Source organism: Camelus bactrianus, chromosome 15, assembly GCF_048773025.1.
Source record: "Camelus bactrianus isolate YW-2024 breed Bactrian camel chromosome 15, ASM4877302v1, whole genome shotgun sequence".
NCBI classification, from domain to species: Eukaryota; Metazoa; Chordata; class Mammalia; order Artiodactyla; family Camelidae; genus Camelus; species Camelus bactrianus.
In genome coordinates this window covers 17,866,839-17,889,589 of record NC_133553.1, presented here as the reverse complement: position 1 = coordinate 17,889,589, position 22,751 = coordinate 17,866,839, and positions in this window count along the sequence as shown.

The window sequence follows — 22,751 nt, the reverse complement described above, 5'->3', positions numbered from 1 at the left end:
TTACCTGTTTCCTAAAATAGGAATCACTAGCTCCTTTGAGAACTGTAAGCCTTCCTCTTGTGATGGACCCTTTATCTACTGGGAAATGGCTCGTAATATAGGAAAAAGGGTCACGTTAGGGACCAGAGGCAGCGCTAGGGGTCCAACCCTGGATGAGGACCAGCATCTGGAGTCCTTTGATTTCTCTTGCCAACGTATCAGAGGTGGTGGGGGGAGTGGGGGACAGAGTGGCTCCTTGCCCGCGGGGAAGGAGGCCCTGGGGATCCTCTGCCTGGGTCTGGAGCTCCTGGGGCTGCCTGGAGTCAGACACAGCCTAACAACACAGCAACACAACACACCATGGAAAGCTGATGGGCGCCTTGCATGGTTGAAACTAAAGATTGGAGGGCCCGGCTGTGTCCCAGGGGAGCCCGAGGGCAGGACTTTGGGGCAGCAAAGAATCCAGCAGGTCAACCTCTGGCTCGGCTCCAGGCTGAGGTCGCAAGAGAGGGTAGACTTCCTGTGCCGGGAGGGACTGTCATCTCCAGACTCGTGCGTAAAGCTGCTTCTCTGCAGTGATGTGAGCGCCTGAGAGCCTGGTGAGCGAAACATCTTGTTTACAAATGTCAGGCGGCAATTAGCATATTTTAAAGAGCGGGGCCCCAACTGCTGGCTTTTGTTAGTTGAAAACCTCAAAGCTTACTTGTGGCTCTGCTTTAAGAGACTGGGTAGACACGGAGACTCTGAGCCCAGTTCATAGACAGCTGATTTCATATTTTAAAATCTTGCGCTAAAACTGTCACCCCCTCTCCTGGATCACAGATGGCGAAGAGCTAATTTGTTACTGTTTGATAACTGCTTGATGTATCAAAGCCCTTATTCACTGCTCTGTGGGGGAAATGACAGACTCAGAGCCACTGGGTGCTTCCTCTCTGTTTTCTGCTTAACCGTGAAGCTTCTTGTTTCCTGGGAGCATGTTTCTCATCTGAGGTATAACATTGTGACTCTTTTGCATGTGCTGGCTTGTTGGAACCCACTTTTGGGGGGACTTGAAGATTCCTCCCCCAGCAGGGACTTGCAGCCTCCGTTCCTGCTTCTCTTTAACGTCCCCAGGCCACGTAATGACACAGGACCAGTCTCTCCCTCTCGCTCAAGTCAGGAAGCATTTCTAATTAGAGATGCAAACGGGAGGCTTTGCTTTTGAAAACTGTCAGGGAAACGTGTGGAGGTGCGAAAACAGTCGGGAGGTGGGTCCGGATCATCCGCTCCCGGTTCCCAGACAAACCCTCTCTCCTTTAATTACGTATTTCCATTCATTTGCTCACTCATTCACACATTCATTCATTCATTCATTTCGGATTAACTCATTTTTTCACTCAATCAACCAACTGAACCCTTGGCCTTGGGGCAGGACCTCCTGGCTAGATCATAACTTAGCTGTGGGCACCGCAGAGGCTGACCTTGGTGTATGTCCCCAGCACTGCCCTCACCTTTGACCTTGGAGTGCCCTGGGCATAACACGAATGCCTGGAAGGAAACCCAACAACTCACTTGCTCAGGTTGGCAAACGACAGCCTGAGAACCAAGAATAGTTTTTATATTTTCAAATTTTTGGAAAAAAATCAAAAGATTTCTTGATGTGAACATTATATGAAATTCAGTTTTCACTTTTCTTGAAACTCTGTCCTGCCCACATATCCCTTGGGGGCACTTTCACGCTGCAGTGGCCGAGTTGAGGAGTTGTGACAGAGATTACGGTCCACAAAACCTAAGATATTTATCATCTGGCTTTTCACAGGAAAAGGTCGCAGACCCCTGAGCTAGCTCGTTCCCTGATTTCTTAACACAATGGGAAAGGAGTTGAATCACACCCCTGGGTGTAATCCAGATATATACAGACCATTCTGGTAATGTGTGTGTGTGTTGTGTGTGTGTGTTGTGTGTGTGTGTTGTGTGTATGTGTATTGTGTGTGTGTGTTTTGTGTGTATGTGTTTGTGTGTGTGGGTGTGTGTACAGGCACACAAGTTAGGGTGAAGGTGGTGTGGGGTGTCAGAAGTTGCACTGGTATCGTAGGTTATAATCAATCGTAGACCCTTGGTGGGGGAAAAGCAATCAGCAGAGATCTGAGAGTGTGACGTAGTCCTTAAGCTCAAATTAAGCCATCTTCCCTACTCACTCCTCGCAAATACGGAAAGCAGTCTGAGTGTTAGAACTGAAATAACTGTGCCAGAGATCGCCGCTCCTCACTGCAGGACCTAATCTCTACCGCTCCATCCATTGTAAGGAGACCTTCCCCTGCTGGCGAAGAGAGACGTGAGCCCCACGTCAGGGGGTGTGGATGAGGAGAGGAGCTCCAGGCATGCAAAGGGCCAAACCTGGGCCAGGAGGGCCTGAGTGTGGGTGAGAGCGGCCGCCTAGGTCTATGAATCCAGAAGATTTAAGGACCACATCTTAAAGGAACCTTGCCTAGAGTAGTGCTAGCAAGTTGGCTAAATTGAGGGGATATTCAAGCTTTATGCAAATTCATTGAACACTTCGTGTTCCAAGAGTCGTGCTGGATGCCAGGGATAGAAGAAGGCACCTGCTCCAACGAGGTGCCTATGGCAAGAAAATGAAACGTAAACAACAACTAAGTGCAGAGTGAAAACTCTCATGCGTACAATTTAGCCTCATCCCTGTTGCTCCCCCTCCACTTGCTGACCACTGGCCATCCTGCCAGAGGTTGCCTCCTGCCCCAGGGCCTTTGCACAACTTGTTCGGTTTCCCTACCCAGATCTTCTTTCTCCACACAAATTTGATCTATTCTTTTCTTACAGATTTTATATCAAATGTAACTTCATCTGAGAAAACTCGACAACTCTTCAGACTAAATTAAGTCTCTGCCTTTGTGCTTCCATTGACCTTCATTTTTTTTCTTCTTTTCTTTGATGAGGGTGTTTCTCAAAGCTGTACTGGTGCTATTATTTATTTGATATCCTCATACTAGTTCTGAGATCCCTGAAAGCAAAAATAATGCCTGTTCTCTCTGTCGGTGTATCCCAGGTGCTCAGGAGAGGGCTGGTGTGTAGCAGGAAGTGCCAGTTTCTGAGTGAACAAACTTGTTCCTTTCCTTGGGACTTTCTGTGTTCCAGGCACGGTGCTAAATGCTGTCGACATTATAATGTGTGGAACGCTCCACAGGAAGGTCTGAATTTCATTTCACAGATGGAGAAAATAAGGCTGCTTTTGAGGATTCGACAGAGTTCCATCCAAGAGATAGAACCCACTTCTGTCTGACTCCATACCTCTCAGGGCTATTTTACAGATAAAGAAATTGCGTGTAACACATTCTGCTTCAAATCGATTCCCACTGGGAAGGAGAAATGCCTTGGAAAATATTTTATTCTATACACACAAAGGTTTTCTCAGCATGTTTTATCAACATAATCATCGTCGCATTAACATCATCAAGAGATGAGAGAGGAGCTCACAGAAGAGAGGCACTCCTTCCTCAGTCACTCTGGGAGCAGTTGGTAAACGGAGGGATGCGCGGTGTTCTGCTCGACTTTTAACGGTGTTTCCCTTCTTGAATGCTCACAGGACACTGGAGTGTTAGAAGGAACGTTAGCGAAGGCCTGGCTCAGCCTGCTGGGCCATCACACCTGGACGTATTGCAGGGGCTTCTCCGTCATCAAAACCTCGGATGACTTAGGTGCTCCTGGGCTGTGTGTTCCCAGGACCCATCCTGAAAGCCTCTTCCACTTTTTCTCTGTTTGAGAAAAAAAACTGCTCGCTTTCAACTTCATCACGTTGTGTTCTGAGATGTGAGATTTTAAGTATATTTTCATGTAAGTTACTTGAACTTTCAGTCCCATCTCTGCATCCCCCCCCCCATCTGCTGCCCAGGGTTTGGTTTGGGAGCACTGAACCTATGAAATCAGGAAGACGGACCTGGCAAGTCACTCCTGCCTCGTCAGTACTAGGTTGCGGGCGCCACCCCATGAGTCAGGGTGCCCTGGAGGTCACACCCTTCCTAGCTTCCGTTTCCCTGTGACTCTTTGCCCACCTGAAGTCCAGAGGGGTTTCATAGTAGTGTGAAGCCATTTACAGAATAAATAGGAGCAGCGATCAGGAACTCATCTCTAATTTCAGTGTCCTTAATCCTCCTCAGAATAGAGAGTGATGACGATGATGCTGACCGTTGTGATAAGTCCAGCAACAGGCAAGCGTTCGCCAAGCCCTTCACGATGACGTTTCTCGTGACACCTTCAGACGCTTCTTGTTTGCATTATCTACTGTTATGGCCCCGCTCCGCAGGCAGCGGCGTGAAGTGGCAGCGGGCTGCTGGGAAGCTGCACAAGGCAGACAACACAGGACCGGTGGGGCCAGGGAAACGGCTTCCTTGTCTTCTGAGGAACAGAGGGACTTTTCTCTGTCACCTAAAACATCTCCACCTCTGTTCTCTAATTCCTAAGACCACAGTAATAGGAGAGGAAAGCTACCAAAGAAATGCCCCAGTGGAAGATTAAAATACTAACTCCTACTGAGGTAAACCAGGATGCCCACATACCTGCACGCGGGGGGACCCGTCCACACCTGTGTCCCTGCGCGACTGCCAGTCGTTTCCGTCTTACGCTCCCCACGTGTCCCGATGCGGCCGGTCACGCATCACGTGGACAACAAATCATATACCAAGATGCCATAGGGTCGCTCTAGATAGAAACACGAGGCTTGGCTGGGGGTGGGGGAAGCAGAGGGAAGCAGGGAGATCAGGAGTGTGCGAGGGAGGAGTCAGAGAAGGGGCCGGGGCACCGCAGCCCCCAGTTTTCTTAAGCCTGGCTCTGCCCTTGTGTCGGAACAAGCCGCCTCCCCCAGCAGTCACTGAAGTCTTGCTGCAATCTTTCTTTCTTTTTTAAAAATATTATCATCATTACTTTTTCTTCAGCTTCAGGGAAGCATAACGGACAAACAGAATCACAAGGTATTTAAAGTACACGTCCTGATGACGCGCGTGCGGGCTGTGAAAGGAGCGCCCCCATCTAGCCAGTCAGCACAGCCGTCCCCTCACGCAGGTATCTTTCTTCCTTTCCTTTGCTTTCTTTCTTCTCCTCCCCCTCCCCTTCCTCCTTCTCCTCCTCTTTTTCTTCTTCTTTTTTGTTGTTGAGAACATTTAAGTTCTACTCTCTTAGCAAATGTCAATGGTCCAATACAATATTATTAACTGCAGCCATCATCATGTTTCACATCCTAGACCTTATTCATCTCAGAGCTGGAAGTTTGTCCCCATTTACCAACCTCTCCCTAGGTTCCTCACCCTCCAACCCCTGGCAAACCACTTTTCTACTCTCTGTTTCTATGCGTTTGACATTTTTTTTAAGGTTTTATCTATAAGTGATACTATGCAATATTCGTCTTTCTCTTTCTTATTTCACTTTGTCTAATGCCCCTGAGTTCCTTCTATGTTATTGGAAACAGCAGACTTTTCTTCCTTTTCCCAGCAGAATAATGTCCCATCCTAGGTACCCAGCAGATGATGTCTTTTTTGGTAGGATGTGAGGTCACTCAGCATCCATGAGCTCCCCGCCTAGATTCCCCGGCCACAGCCTCAGTGTGGGTATCCTGCTGCCCACCCCAGTTCCAAAGTGTGCTGTTGGCTTTTCCCACGTCTCTGTTCACCTCCAGCCATGGCTGGACCACTCAGATTTGCCCACAGCATAGGGAAAACCCTTTCTTCCTCTCCAAGCTATGGTCTTCTTTCTTGTTTGTACTCACAGCATCTCCCGGATCCTATGGGATCTTCCTGCCACCTCCCTTCTTGACTACATGCATCAAAGTCAGGGTCCCAGTGGGGTTCCCACCTCTGGCCATCTCAACCAAGATCAGATTCCTCACCCAGGGCTGGGAGGGCCCACATGGCTCTCATAGACTCCTGCACCCCCTCAGCCCCTTCCCTGCACTCCCGAGACTCACCATGAGCTCTCCACCCAGCCCTGAACCACATCTTTGCAAGTTTGCACACACAGTTCACGTGTGTGTGTGCATGAGTGTGTGTACATGCATGTGTGTGTTTAGCGGATGGCCAGAGGACAGGACCCTGAGATGAAGAACACATTCTAAAGCCATCCTCCTCCCCTCATGTGTTTCTGCTTTGGGGGATAAAAGTGACAGAATGTTTACTATTACTCAGAGCCCACACGGCAAGAGAAGGACTCGGGTTGTGTGTTTCTTGCACGTTCTTCCTGGGAAGCCCATCTGAACGCACAGCTCAGATATATGGAAGTGCAGGAAGGACTGCTGTATGTTCCCTGACGATGTTTATAGTCTAACATGGGAAACAGATGTGAATATAAAAGAGAAGGCACGTGTTTTCCCAAAGCTAAAAGTATGTGAGAAATGTTCAAAACGGTCCCCAAAGCGCTCTTGTCACCCTCGGTGGGGGACCCCAGGCCTGCGCTTTCCATCAGCACACCTTCTGTTTCTCTCCAGGGACCGTACTGACTCGTGTACTGACGTCCTCCCACCCTGACCCAGGTGCTGCCTTCTGAGCAAGGGCATCGTTAGGCTTCTGGGTTTGCTGATGGGTTGGTTGTCCCTGGCAAAGGGTTTATGACTTTAAGGTATCAGTTTCCACTTAAGTGGTGGATTTAGAGCATGCCAGGCCAAGGCATTATTTGTTAGCATTTGAACATTATGCACAAATAAGTTCTGAATTTCTGCTTGGAAACAGGAAAAGGGTCGTTTCAATAGTTTAAATATTATTAACTTGCTTAGAAAAAGAAAGAAAGGAAGAAAATAAAATTAAAAAAAAAAAAAGAACCCTGAAGCTATAATGGCATACACAGCTAACTGGATAGATTTATTGAAGTTTTTGTTCCATGTTAGAAATATGTCTACAGATGCCCCACGGTAAAATTAGGTAGGCTTATGGCACTGAGAAAACTGAAAGCTAGAAACACATGGAATGAGTAAGATGATATTTCCAGCAATCAATGCATCCTATAACGTGATTGAAGAGAGCTTCCTCTGCCCAGCAATTTTGGACTTAGGGCTCCAATTCTGTGTTTCTCGCCCTCAATTATGGTAAAGGCCAAATCCCATTATGACAAACTGTAATAGATCATCAAAATTCTTGAGTTAGACTTCGAAATCTGTTATGTTAATGCGCCTTGATCTAAATGTGACTAGGACTTGGAAATCTTTTTGTTAGAGTGAAAATTCTGGCTATAAAGATATTTGGCGGATGCATTCAGTTCTTCCCTTTCCTAGAGCAGGAAAAGTCCTAGAGGATGAAACAGTGCAGATTGTTTGGTGAGTCTGCTTAGACCACGAAGCTGGGCTGAGGTCTCAGGGAAGGTTGCTTTCGTGTCTGTTCACTGCAGATTCAGCAAAGAAGCAGAGGTGTAAGAAATTGCGGCCAGTGGAAATGGCCCCAGGGACACTTTAGTTTCTAGGAGGCGGGGCTCATAGTGTTGCAGAGTATTTTCTAGCAGGTCATCCTTGCTGGGGACCCCCAAATTTCCCTCTAGACTAGGCAGGCTCCCTTTCAGCACTCTGGGAGCGCTTACTTTTTACAAAATAATTCTTCCTGCATCCCCACGTCATACAAACATCAATGGGTCTACTCAAGCTTTCAGTGCAGGACTAACAAAAAAGGTAACTGCTAGGAGAGTCTTCTGAAATAAAAGATTATTCTGAGACCTGTGTCTGAGAAAATATCTCTCTTTGAAGGGTAAGGTATTAAAGGCACTTTAAAAGGGAGGCCAACATTTTCGAACCCAATATTTTCTTTCTTTTCAATGATAGATGACCTAATTCCTTTGGGCAAGCTCAGAAAAAGCAAATAGGAATAGAGCAATTTCCCCTAGATGGGTAGTTTAGTGTAAGCGTCTTATATGAAAAAAAAAAAAAAAAAAAAAAAAAAAGATCAACTTAACCCTTCATGCACTGGAAGACAAGCTAAAGAATGTGTTCCTCTGAGAGTCTGCGCTCCAAGAAATTCTTCCATCTGTGTCAGGAGGGGAAAAAATATCCCTTCACACACGTGGCACTGAGCAATCTGTTCTTTTAACTTGTCCAAATACTATCTAGGTCCTTCTTGGAGCCTCATTGGCTGGGACATTTGTTTTCACATCTTATTCTTACCTTAAAGATAATTCAAAATTAATAGGATCTTTGAACTGTCTTTTCTAGTTCATGTTAATATAATTTTGTCTGAAAGTCCTAAGAGGAGATGCCTTAAAGCGTTTTAGTGTGATAAAAATTATCTGAAATTTGGTTATAAGCAAAAAAGACTACCGGGTGTTTTCTCAATGCAGTGCTGTGCCCTTTGATTGACTTCCTATAAACTGGGATGTTTTACAGCTCTGCAGGGGCAGACTTTAATGTGGAGATTTTTATCTGATAGAGATGCAAATAATTTCTGACCAGTGGGAAAAATTAGCCCCAAAGATTATGGCATATGCTCTTATAGAATATTAATCAATTAGACAGCTAATCTAGCAATATTTGTCTAACAGTCCTTTATAAATCTTATAAATATCCAGCTCCTCAAATTTTCATTGTGAATCAGTATTAACGTCTTAGTGGCTTCCTCATTAACTAATGAGAAGAAAAAAAATCTTTGGCATGTGTTTATATTTGTAGGAGAGTTGTGTTTTCTTTTACTTTTTGAAAATTAGACCATAACACTAGGAAATAACACAGCCCCAAGGCTGGGGAATTTCTTTACAAATTTTTTGTAGGATTCTCTGAATAGCATTCCACTTGTATCCCCCTTCTCTGCCCATGGAGCTTTTCTGAGAAGGATTCAATAGCTTCCACTCTTCCCCAGAAAATGTTCAACTGTATCTGCACATGCCAGGGCCATCTGGATGGAACTCAGGCTTCAAAGAAGAGAAAAAGAAGCAAAACAAAATTTGGTGGCTATTCCCTCACGTAGAGACTCTGATGGCAGGATATGGGAGCCCTGATCAGAATCAGGTGATGCTCATGACCCTTACAAGCTGTCACTCAGAAGTCTGCTACCCCACCCTATGGTCCTCCCAGGGCCACCCCTTAGATTAGCCATCTGCCTAGAATGACTTGTGTTTGCCACATTCATGTAATGTAGCTTTTACCTGCCTGCCCCACTGGGACAGCTTTCCCCCTGGGAGGGTTGGCATCACTGCCCAGGGACCATCTTTGCGCCTGCCCTCTGTCTGTTCATATTAAGACTTTGCTGGTCTCAGAATCACACAGGCTACTAGCACAACTTTTTCCAATGGTTGTTCATGATAACTTGCTTCTCTAACTTCAACTTTATCTGCTAAACATCCTTCATGACTCATTATACACTTCTTGTTTCTTCTCCATTTTTTCCTTCTGGGTCATCTTACCCTCTTATGGCACCCAAGCATATTCCAACTCCTATTATTTTGTATTGTTGAGTAATTCACCTCTTCTTTTCCAGATCAAGTCTCAGGGGTTTCCAATTTCCATGCAAAATAGGCAACTTAAGATATTTTGCTAAGTAAAAGAGTTATGGAACTAGGAAGAAAGTTAGTCTCTTCTCTAGGAGTCAGAAATGGCTGTAATCAGTGTTTCTGTCAGTCTGAATAGCAACATTCTAAACCTTCACCCAACACTAGCAGAGGTGATTAGGTGGGAGATGATACCAGCAGCTGAGGAAAGATCCCAGAGAAGGACCAGATTTGGTTGGAAGATGGTGAGTTCAGCTTTGGAACAGTTCCAAGTGAGGTTCCTATGGAACATCACAGTATCATGTGATGGTTTTCAAGACCTGGAGACCTTTGCTTCGATGTTGAAACTTTCTGCCCTTCCTCAATGATGGGGAAAACCTTGAGTCTCATTTTGGCTTCAAGTCATAGGAACCCATTTGCTTCTTTCTTCTTAAAGCCCTCCCATTTGGCTCTGAATTACAAAAAGTAGCTCTTTTCCAGGCTGAGGGTCTTATAAAATAACAGGAGTTATGAACTCCTGAGCATGATCCGCTAACAGACCCCCCGCCTGTGCCCACAGCAGGCTGCCCCACGTTTTGCAAGCATGCCTGCCCCATTGTGTGGTCTTGGCTGCTGTGGCCAGACATAAAGTTTCAGCTGCTGTTTCACAGCTTGGATTTTAAAGAGCCCAGAAGGAGAGATTGAAACCTGAATGACTAATGTGGCCATCGGATGCATCATCTATCACCCAAACAGTCTGCGTGGAGCACTCGTTGCTAGAAAACTCTCCCAAACATGCTTTTTATATCTCACCCTCAACCAGAATGAACCACTCAAATGTACTCATCAACCAATCAGAGTGTGAGGATTTATACTGTTGGGCCAGAGCAAATCAAAATAGTGTAAGTTCTAAACCTGCATTATGGGCAGTGAAATTTCCCTAAGCTATTGTGTCAGGTCTTGTAAAAATGATTGCCTGGAGGATCTGGGACATTTCCTGGGCAATATTTAATTATGTAGTTTAGAGTCTGATAGTTAGATGTAGTTATTATGGCCAGACTTACCGACACCATTTTGACCCATCACAGACCAACATGCATAGAGATCTATATTGTGCCAAGAATCCTTCGGAAGTAATTTAGAGAGTAAACGTTTTCAAAAAACTAATTAGTGGAAAGATAAAGAAAGAGAGCCGGAGATTTCAGTATTAGTTTGAGCTTGACTCCTTCCTACTCAGCCTTGTGCCTTGGGTAAGATCTGAGCTTTTGAGTGTGTAATATATAAGATGAGGCAGTTAAACTAAACACTCTCCAGGGCTCCTCTCCATCCTACACTTAATTCTTTTTTTTTTTTTTTATTGAAGTATAGTTGATCTACAATGTTAGTTTTAGGGTGTGCAGCAAAGTGATTCAGCTATACATATGCATACATATATATATTTCCTTTTCAGATTCTTTTCCATTATATGTTATTACAAGAAATTGAATATAGTTCCCTGTGCTCTACAGCAGGTCCTTGTTGTTTATCTATTTTATATACAGTAATGTGTGTCTGTTAATCCCCAACCCCTAATTTATTCCTCCTTGTCCTTTCCCCTTTGATAACCATAGTGTGTTTTCATCCTACACTTAATTCTATATGTGTTTCTACCTACTTCCCTTTAGGAGAAGGAAAAGGATAGGTCCCCATGCTTCTCCCTGCTCACCTCCCCAGCCCCAATCTAAGCATCGTCAGGGCCTTGTTCTCAGGTGGACCTTGGCCTGCACCATTGTGATGCGCTCCCTCCCTCCAATATTCCTGCTTCCTTAACAAGACATTTATTATAAAGGATACTTCTTGATTTTGGGCTGCCCAGCATCTGAGCATCTTACCTCTCTTTGGAGAACTTTGTTACTTTCATAGGTTGCTGTGAGCCTTGATGGATTCTAGAACCTACTTCCCAGTGCAGAAGCTTCATACACCAGGTTCTTGCCCCAGTGGACTCCCTTGTAGCCTGGGTACAGACTTAGGATCCGTTGCCAGACAGACTTGCCACAGTGTAAACACTCAGTGACACAGTGATGCAGAGACACCAGAGAATCCATGGTGTGGCAGTGGTGGTTGCATACTGAGAAGGGGTGCTGGGAGCAACACCTGGGGCCCGGCTGGGTGTCACAGGGAGTGCAAGGTGCTGGGGCTGTGGCCGGGCAGCGGCAATAGGGCTGTTCCCAGCAGACCAGTTCCGTGTGATCTGGGGGCGTTGCTCCTAGTGATCTGCCAATACATTTAGTGTTCAAGTCCTCCCAGTGATTTTTGGAAGTTCATTTGCAACATTTTAATACAGTCCTTTTACACTTATTTCAGCCAGACTCAGTTTCTTTGGCTTATAACCAAGTACTCTGACTAACATAGTTTTAATGGGACAGAAAATGGGAAATGGGATTTCCTTACGACAGCCCTCTCCAGAGGCCAAAACCAGATAAAATCATAAAATCACTGTGTTTAAATTTCTGCCTCTTTCACTAATCTTTGATTCTTCAAGAGCAGAGATGTGTCTGACCTGTCTCTACAGCCCTAGAACTTAATGCTTAATGTTGCCTTGCACAAAATGAGTTTTTTTTTTCATAGAAATATGAGCAAAGTGTGAATTGCTTTCAAAGGAGACGCCTAGGGGATTCAAGAAAAGCTTATAACAAGAGTGTCATGTGGGTTGGATCCTAAAATAAGAGTAAATGTATGTCAGTAAATATATGTCAGAGTAAATAGGTGAGTCTAGAAAAGGCATTCGGGTGGAGAGAAAATTGAGTGTAAAGACAAGAATGGGACATTCAGAACAGGGCAATCAGTTTGGTGCCTGAGGACCACATCAGGGTGTCTCCTCTCCCATGGAAGGAGCAGTAGATAGAACTTAGTGCTCCCGGTGAAATCAGCCTGGCTCAGGAGAAGCGAGAGGAAAGAGTACTTTCACGCATCAGCACAGCTCCCAAGTTTGCAAATCTTAGCTTTAAAGAAGTGAGAGCCTTAACTGACTACATTAACACATCTAAAGGCAGAATTGGGACATAAAAGGTGGGTGGATCAGCCACAAATTAGCATCTGGTTTATAAATCAGTCTTGCTAGCTTGATTAATAGGAGACTGTCACGAAAAAAATAAATCTCTATTTTGATGATGATAAATTAAGATTTCTGAACAGGTGAGGCTCAGGAGCAGACTAAGGATAGAGGGTAACTCCCTAAGGAAATGTCGTCTCGTGAGAGATGGCCAGCTAGGAAGCCCATAGTGCAGCATTTGGCCATTTGCAAAATATGCCTTTATTTTGAGCTTTTGTATTTTGCATGGCTAGAAAGTAGTGCTTCTGGAAGGAGGTGGTGTATGTGTATTGTGGGGTCAGAAGAAGAACGTGGGGGCTGGCTGTCTGAGGGACAGCAGCCCCAGGTATGTTTTTGTATCCTATGCTGGGCAAAGAGAGAAGTTTCCAGGCTATGGATTGCAATGAAAGCAATTAGAAAAATCACTTTCTTTCAATAAACACTATTTGAGCAGATCCTGGAGATCACGGGTTTGGCAAGATGACAAAGGCCTGGCCTTGCCCTCCAGGGGTTCTCAGTCTAGAGACAGACAAACACCCCAGAGCTGCATGACAAGATCAACAGGAGATGCATCCATGAGACATGGAAACCAGATTGATGGATCATCTCTGGGAAGAGAGAATGAGAGGCCAGGAAAAGCCAGCTGACAGCCTTCCCATGGCCAGGCTCGGGTGGGTGGGTGCTGAATGGGACCGTGGCTGGTGGTTCATGCCAGCTGGTCCGGCTCCACCTCCACCCCACCTCCTGGTACTGTGAGCTCTCAGCGCGGACCCTCCCAGGGGAGCTCTTGGGAAGATGAGCTTGCCCACTCTCCCTCCGGAGTTCTCTGGACCTACATTTCCCTGCTGGTTCAGTTGCCAACAGGCTTCCAGCCATTTTCCATCTTTCAGAAGTTGCTTGAAATTCTGTACTAGCTGACAGCCAACCCCTGCCCCTTTCCCATTTTGGAGATGATTTTGGTTTCATGGAAATTTCTTCAGTGTTAGTTCAATGGTTCTTTAGAGGGAGAAGGATGAAAGGGCTTGTTCAGCCTGCCATCTGAGCATCTCTCATGAAGAGACAGGTGCCTTGTTAACCTCATCTTAAAGCAAGCTGACACCAAGGTGCAGAGCTAAAAACACAGAGTGGGGTTAGAGCCCGCGGTCTCCTCACTGTGCTTCCCCGTGCCAGGTGGACAGGAATGGGGGGCTGAGGCCAGGTGCACCCAGGGGTAATGCAACAGCTGTGCCAGGCTGGGCTGCAAGGAGGTGCTGAGGGCGACGGGCTTCCAGGGGACCCCGAAGCTGGCTGGACGTGTGCCTTACAGCAGCAGTTCCCACACCTCGTTGAGCATTAGAGATTTGAAAATCCACATGCACAGCCACATCCTGCACCAATTAAATGTGAATTTCTGGAGGCCGGCTCCAGGCAACTGAAATTTTTTAAGTTTCTCAAGTGATTCCACTGAACCTATTTTGAGAACCAGGACTTGGCAGGATTTTCCAACGCTGATGTGCCCAGGAAAGACCTGGAGACCTTGTTAAATGCTGGTTCAGATTCAGCAAGTCTCGAATGGGGCCTGCAAATCTGAATTTCTAACAGGCTCCCAGGCAATGCCAATGCGTCTCGCCCCAGACCTCACGCTGGGTAGCCAGACCTCAGAGTGATTCCAGGTCTTTTGTTCCAGAATACACCTTTGGAGAAACTGACCTGGTTTCCTTGAAGGGTTCTGGGCGAGCCTGATTCCACCCTCAGCTACGCTGTGTCCCCCGCCCATTCTCCTGGTCCTGAGCATCAGAGCTGCTCATAGAGTTGAAGGCAGTTGGGAGCACTTCCTCCTACAGGTCCCACCTGGTCCAGCTCTAAGCTCAGCCCTGCAGCTGGGGAGGGTGACAGACACGTGCATGGTGGGGCAAAGCCATTTAGTGGGGAAATCCCTTCAGCTGAGTGTGAACAGAATCAAATTAGAAGAGGAACATTTCAGTCAGAAAGAAGGGAGGGTTTTTACCGTGGAGTTTTATTAGACCAATGAATGATTTCCCTGTCAGTAGCGGCTGGTCACTTGTGTCATTTAAAAAGTCGGCTGAGATGATGTACAGGGGTTGCTGGCAGAGGGACAGATGAGGTGACCTAAGAGGTTTTTTATTGCTCCGACTTCTGTCACCAAATGCAACTTGAACAGCCTTTTCACGTCTTAAACAGAGCAACATAAAGCAATTATGAAGATTCCATCCGTTATAAAATGCCTGCGCTAATAGCACGTAAGAAATGTGCCGCTTGGGACCCACTGATCTCCAGTGAATGGGATTCGGATGGTTGGGTGGAAGAGGATTTGAAACATGGGGGCAGGTGACGTAGGAGAGGGAAGTTGGGTGTAGGGCGGCCCGCGCTCAGGTCCCTGCAGATCCTCAGCACGACAGTGAGGAGGGGCAGGGGAAGGCAGCAGGGAAGGTAATGGCTTTTTCGTCTTCTCTATATCACTTTGCAAAACGATGCTACCATATGTGCTGTTATATTTAAATAGCAGATGTGGAAAACTCACAAAGTGGGAAAGTGCCGAGGCAGGGTACCATTCGCAAACAGGTTTTCCAGGGAAAACCGACTTCTTTGCAAGGTCTGGAATTTATCGCATCCATTTAGCCTCTAACGACCGTGGTCTATACAGCAAGGAGCGGTTAGTGGCTCTCTCTCTCTCTCTCTTTCTCTGGCTGGTAATGGATGGAGCATGCAGCTCTGAAGAAGCCTTATGTGTAATAGGTTTTCACACTGTTAGGGAGCTGGGCTGGCCTCTTAGCACTGTAACCGAAGTGGAAAAGATGGCAGAGTCCTCACTTTGCATCAGAGAGCTGCATGAGGAGGGCAAAGCCTTCGTGTTTTCCTTAACAAGGTGAGGGACGTGCTCAGGAAACACGCAGGGAATGGACTGGACTTACTAAGAAGAAAAGGACTGTTCTGCCCAACTCAGAATGTATAGATTTAATTAGGAGGCCGATCAGTTGTGGAAAACGCAGGCAAATGACAGATTTGGATTCAAATCTTGTTTCCACAACATATTAACTGTGGGATTTGGGACATGTACCTCAAATGGACTGAGTCTCCAATTCTTGCTGAATACGGCAGGAATAACCATACACCCCCTTCAAGGTCGTGCTCAGAGTTCAACGTGATGGTATTCACATGAATCTTGTTCATCCTATACAAGCTAGTTGTCATTACTGTTAATTAAATATGCTTCATTAGCTCAATTAACCACTGGTTGATTATAAAGTTAATCACAAGTTTAAATCTGTATTATAATATGCTCATTCTATATTATTAATATTGGTGCTTGTTCAATAGTAACTAGAGAAACAGTTTAATACACTAATGTCACATGAAATACCAAAAAATTAAACATCAGTGAAAAAAGTTTGAGAATAAGAAAAATTAGTCACTATCATTTAATCATTTATACGCAATGTAAGTAAAAGCGATCTTCATGGATGCGTTTATGAAGGTAAGGCTGCTTTGACCCCATGGGCATTTTAATACCTGTATTTGGTTATTTAAGATAAAAATCCCCTGGAATTATCATTAAGAAAAAGGTGTTATGAAGTAATGCAGACAACAGAAATCCTCACCTCCTCCTTGACCTTCAGCCCCTAGCTAATACTGGGGTGACAGTTAGACTTGAGGAAGTGCTGAGAATTACATGGTGTTTAGAGACTGGATGGTATGCAACTGAAAAAAATATACAATCAAATTTACATACTGTTAATGAGTGTACATTTTACTATATTCATAGGACACCTGGTACTGTATTTATAGTACACATGACTGAGAAATTAATTTAGAAACAAAAACTGAATGGCTTGTTTTAGATTTGAAATAGGTATGCTTGTCCCAGTGCCCACAGTGACAGACTCACACGTGTTGAGATTGAACTAAAGCTTGTGTTTGGTTAGACTGACTCCAGCTCTTTCCTTTGGGGCTCACTGTTCCAAGGAAGAAGGATGCTCCCTGCCTCCTCTCTGGGGAGCCCGTGGTGCCACATACAAAAAAAAAAAAAAAAGTACACTATATGCAAAAGCATTGGGGGTCGTGTCTGAAATTAAATTATGTGCCTTGAAATTGTTCCTCTCCGTGTTTCCCCACTGCCCCTACCAGCTGGCTCTTTATTAGAAAAAGTCAGAAAGACTAGTCATACCTTAGCTTGGATTTTCAGAATTTAGTTTTGATTATCAGGAGTCAAAAGCTGAAGGAATTAGCATCCAATATATCTCCAAAGAATAGGATTTCATAGACTGTGGACATAAATGGTCCCTTTTCTCTTCTGTATCCCACCTGTATCCCAGAGAAAGGGAATCTAAATGCTGCACACACCAGCTGTGCTAGTCAGATTTGTTCCGAAGAGCTGGATTCAGGCAAGAGTTAGACTGGGTGTGGGTTTTTGTACTGTCTGCTCACTTCAGATTCCATCTTAGAAAGGGGCCAATTGGGGTGTTAGTCATTGAACGTCCCACAGTGTGGGGGATCCAAAACAAGGGAACCTATATCTTACCATTACAGAATCTAGCCTAGGGACTCTTCATGGGCTCCCCCAGCCAGACTGGAACTGAGCAGGAAAGCCTCCCAGGTTCACCCAGCACGGCATCGGGGGGAGGATCACAGATTTTCCAACATGTCTTAAGCCTTTATTCTTTACCAGTGGAGACAAGAGCCAATGGAAAGGCATTTTGGGTACCCATGTCCCAAAGCAGAGATCATGACAGTTCAAAGGTCATAGAAGGGGGTGCAGGGGTCTAAGAGCCCCATTCAGAGGGACTTCAGAGGAGGGCACAGTCTGACCTCAACAGGATGGCCCTCCTCCACCTGTCCTGTGAACCGTGAGCCTACCGGGAGTGCTGTTAGCCCAGGTTGAAGGCAAGAAGGAAGGGGGAAAAGATCTGAATTTACAGATCGACAGAGAAGGGAAATTAGAAGTGACCAAATTTTCCTTAAATTGGTAAAGCTTACTTTTCTGTGATAGGTTGAAATGTGAGCCCAAGATGGGCAGTAAGATACATTGTAAAATAAACAAAGAAACAAACAAATAAATAAAGTCATATTTCTGATTACTTGAGTCCATGATTTAAATCCACAGCCACATAGCCACACACACACACACACACAACAATGCCAGAAGAATTGTTGGAGATAATTTTTGCTGGAGGGACTATGGGGAAGAAAAAACTTGGAGCTTCCTCCACGTTAGAAATGCTTTTTGGAGGAGAAGGATGTGAGTTGGCAGTGGGCAATGTTTGAAGAGAGGGGCATGGTGGGAACATTGCAAAAGTAATGGAAGATGTGGATAAAGCATCCTTGCGGTGAGGGTAAGGGCTGTCAGCTTGGATAGAACATTCATTGGAAAGTGAGCTGGGGGGTGGATGGAAAAGCAAATGCAGCCAGGTGACACTGAGACTCCAGTGATGAAGACCCCTCCTCAAAATGCGTAGAAGTGCTGAGTGACACACAACAAGACAGGTTTTTTTTTTGTTTTGTTTTGTTTTCTAATATTGAGGGGTGCTCAGAAGGAAGAGAAGAACATAGTTGAACAGCAACACCCAAGAGAGTGCAAAGCCCATGCTGTGGAGTTCTGTTGGCTCCATGGAGCCCAGGGAGATGCTGGTGGGACATGGGTCCTGCAAGTGGGTGACTCACACAGACGTCATAGGTCTTGATTTGGGTCAAGTGGAGAGAAGAAGCTGGAATCCATGTAAAAAGACAGGATCTGGAAAGGATCAGTGTTTCAATGGGACGTACTGGAAAAACTACATGTGTGGCCTGAAGAATCTAAAAGGAAGCTCAGCATCCGACCAGGGCTCTGGACAGGAGTGAGATGTCTCTGCTAAGGCATCAGACCTGTGTCTCATCCAACGCCCACAGTGGACAAAGATGCAGGGAAGTTTCCATAACACCTTGTGCAGGACAATTCCAAGGTGGGCCCACAGCAAACAGGAATGTAAGACTGCTCTGTAGAGCACTTTACATAGGGCCTGTGGGACACCCCAACAAAACCAAACCCTGCTGAAGATGGCTTACGTGAGAAAATCACACGCCCCTTGGGGAAATGAACCACTGTGATGCACCGCCAAACACAAAATTTCCACCCTAGGAACTAAAACAGAACCACATGAAAGAAGCCATAAAATAAAACATTGAAGATGATTAAAAATATTTTAAAAAATAGAAATCATAATGGTCCATGGATACCATGATATGAGGTGAATTCTGAAAACAAATCAAATGACACTTGAAATTAAAAAATATATATATATATATAAATTAAAAACACAAAAGCAAAACAAAAAGCAAATGACAAGAAAACCCACAATGCCGCGGTCCATGCGATGAGATAAGTACTCAAAGGCTGCCGTACAGAGGTCCAGCCTCCAGCACTAAAAGCACCCAGGAGAGTCAGGAGGATTTCCCAAGAACAGAGTGCCTTGTGACCTAGCCTTACAGCACTTAATAGAAAAACCGAAAGTGGCTGTGACCTATTTACGCCCTCGTTTCCAGCAAGCAGGACCCGTGGTTTATACTCGCAGTGCGAGTGAGTTTCTAAGGTGTCCTGGGCACAGCCCCACTGCCCAGCCCCGAAAGGGAGGAGCTGGGGTCTCTGCTGGGAGGCCAGTGAATTGATTTTTAAAAAAAAAAACTTTCTGTATAAAACACGTAATCAGCACAGCATCTCCATGAGAACTTTGTGCTAGAATATATTTTTTAAAATTTTATTTTAATATTTTTGTTGGGGGAGGCAATTAGGTCGTTTGTTTGTCTGTTTGCTTTTTTTTAAATAGAGGCACTGGGGATTGAACCAGCTTAGCACGCACTCTACCACTGAGCTCTACCCTTCCCCTGTGCTAGAATATTTTTAAATTTATTACTTGATCAAGAGTTTGTGTACATTTATATAACATATTTAATACACATATTTATACATCTATATATAGTATATATTTTTTATTCTGAATGGGTAAAGATTATTTTTAGAAAATGTGTTCCTCTGGTCTTAGATTCCAGTTACATAAAGGGGGTGGTTTCTGATCCTTCTGGGGACTAACATTACCTGAAAGCTCTTGTCCCTAATTCAGAGCCTTCTGATACTTCAAGTGTCTTTGCTGTGTGCTGGGATTACGTGACTTAGTGAGAGAAATTCCATGATCTCATTTAACAAATATTTTAAAAATGTCTCCCATATGTATGAAATGCAGGGCATTACAGGTTGTCAGGAGTGCCCTAAGCCCTTGACTCTCATTATGTCCTCTGTCCTTCACAACGATCCTAATGAGGGATGTTCACTGGCACCCCTCGATTTAGGGGTAAGAAAGCTGACGCTTAGCAAGGTTTAAGACTGTGTCCTCAAGTCAGGCAGCTCATACGTGGTGAAGCTGGTGTATGGGCCAGGTCTGTGCAGTTCAAGGTTGTCTGTTTCTCAACGTGGCAATTTCAGACAGGGTCCTTCTTTGCTGGAGGGGGTGGTTTGGATGGGGCGGTCCATGCATTTGGGATGATGAGAGGATCTTCCATCTCCATTCACGAGATGTCAGTGGCACCTCACCACCCTCCCCAGTGTGACAACCAAAAGTGTCTCCAGGCATTGCCAGGTGTCCTGGCGGGGGACAAACGTTGCTCAAGTTGGGAACCACTGATTCAGTTCCATAGTCCAGCTTTGACCACTGTGCAGTGTTTCAGCTCATGAGAAAACAAACTTCACCTAAGAAGTTCAGTCTGGTAGAAAACTCATTTCTCCCAACGTGGGTCTCAAATTGATGAGTGACCTCTCTCGTGATATGTCCGGGGAGAGGAGAGAGCAGCAGAAGGTGTGATCACGTCTACTGGCCTCCTTGGCCTCCACCTGTAAAGCAGGTTTTCCTTCTCAGGGAGGATAATTTCATTCCCGCCCTCAGAGAAAGCACTTTCTTCCCCCTCCCGTCAAGTAACACGCTGGTCACGATAGGAATCTTTCGATCGGCCTGAACGTCTGGTGATTTCATTCGTTCGTCTTCATGCTCCAGATTGCTGCCTTTCCCTTTTACAACTGCGTCGATGTCTCCCCATCATTCCATAGCTGGCACCAAGGGGGGAAAGGCAGCTTGAGAAATGCCTCCTCTTGCTTTCAAGTCAGCGTGGAGAAGGATGGAAGTTTACATGAGTTGAAAGTCTTTCCCTGAAACCAAAAAAGTCATTCCCTGAAATTAAACGGCAGTGGCTTCTCCTCAGTTGTCCAGGGAGGAACCAGACGTTGCCAATGATCTCTGTCCAAATTGGTCACTAAGGGGGTCCCATGAAAAGTGAATGTTACCATCAGAAACTGCAAATTTTATTGCCACGTGGGCCGGAAAGCCCGTAATCTGCATCCAGATGGAGCCGCAAAGCAGCTGTGACAGAAAACCGGTCATTTACCAGGGCTTAATGACTAATGCCCTACCCAGTCTGAACGAGCAACATTTATGACAGAATTGCTTTGTTCAGCTGAACTCTCTGTTGTTCCCCAAGAAATCACAGAGCCCAGTGGCAGTGAGGGACAGTGTTGCCTGTGCCTGCTGGTCAGGGACAACCTTTGTCCTCTACCTCAGAGGGAAGGGGACTGGACAACCCACCAGCTTTGGATCTGGGTTAAACTTACATCTCAAGAACTGATGCTTGATGGTCACCTTCGACAGTCCTGGTCAACTCCCACTTCATTACTGTCAAGGCTGAGGGATTGACCCACCTGCTCAGGCCAGATTCCAGCTCATCCATTCTTACCCAGAGGGGTGACACGGAGAAGGCTCACATGAACTGAGAGGCACTATGTTGTAGAGATATCGTGAGGGCTTCCGTACTGAAGTCAGACCACCTGGCTCTGCCACTTGAGAAACCTTGAACAACATACTTAACCTCGCTGCACCTTGGTTTCCTCGTCGCTAAAATGAAGACAACTAAGAGCACTTTCTTTGTGGAAAGCTGGGTAGGACTGAATGACTTAAGCCATGTTCTTAGAACGTTTCCAGGCTTATGGAACGTGAACGGTTATCATCATCATTATCCCATTACGGTCATCAACTTGTTTGTTATTTTGAAACTGGTGCTCTCCAACAATGTGAAGTCATCTGCTAAACACACAGGCCTGGAGGTTTTATGGCTTCACTTGTTTATTTATTTGCTCACTGTTAATCAACCATTGGTATATTCACTTAGTCTTCTCTCCTTATTCGTCGATAAATACATGTCCTCACTGAGCTATGTTAGGAGCTGACGTAGAGGCACGCTGGCCGCCATGGGGACACGGAGGGGCCACAGTGCCTTGTGGAAGCATTGATCTGGACTCTTTGGCACCAGAAGCCAGAGCTGTATTATTTTATTACACTCATTAGAACAAATCCATGAAGGGCATTTCATTGGCACCATTCTACAGAGGAGGAAGAGGAGGCTGTAATTCTCCACACCACCTATGCGTGGTGGAGCTGCAGTCACACCCAGACCTGGGCTCCATGCCCAAGGTGCACTTCCTCATGATGCCTCCAGGTTGATGAGGAGAGGTGGACACTCATCACAAACTTGCTCCAAATTAGAGACTCATATTCTTTTTGTTTCATAATCTCATTCATAATGAGCCGTCTCTTCAATAATTTTTCAATAGACAACATTGAATATTGAATTCAGAGACCCACCATCACCAACCGTCCTTCCTCTGGTCTTCCTAGGGTTGGCCGCTGCTGACAGTACACAATCCAGTCTTCCAGGTCTTTTTTAGGTATTTACAAAATGCATGAGCATGCCCATATATACACAAATCACTGTTAATCACATAACTGACTTGGAGAGTTTATGACTTGATGGACAAGGTGGTATCTCTCCACATTTCTTTTACCAACTTAACATTTCCATGGGACCACAAATTATTTCTCTTTTTCACTTTCTTTGGCAATGGTATCCTCAAGCAAAAGAGCAGGACAGCATTATAACCCGAGGGCTTGGCCAGGTTGAGCTGTTTGTGAGGGCAAAAGCACCTCGTGGCCCCTACACTGTGTGTTCAATAGCCCCAAGAACACATCTCCAGGGAGCAAAGGACACCTGCCGTGCAGAGGTCTGCTCTAGTGGAATTAATAAAAATAACCCCTTTGCTTCCATTTGATGCCACATATCCTTGAGCCAGGTGGCAAGCTCACGACAGGCAGCCTTTTTTCCTGGAATGCTTTGGTCTCCAGCCACGGGAGGTGATCCACTAGGGGGGCCTGCACCTGTCAGATGCGAGTGGTTGCCATCGATGGGACCATCCATCCAGGCTGGCTGGAGCCGTAAG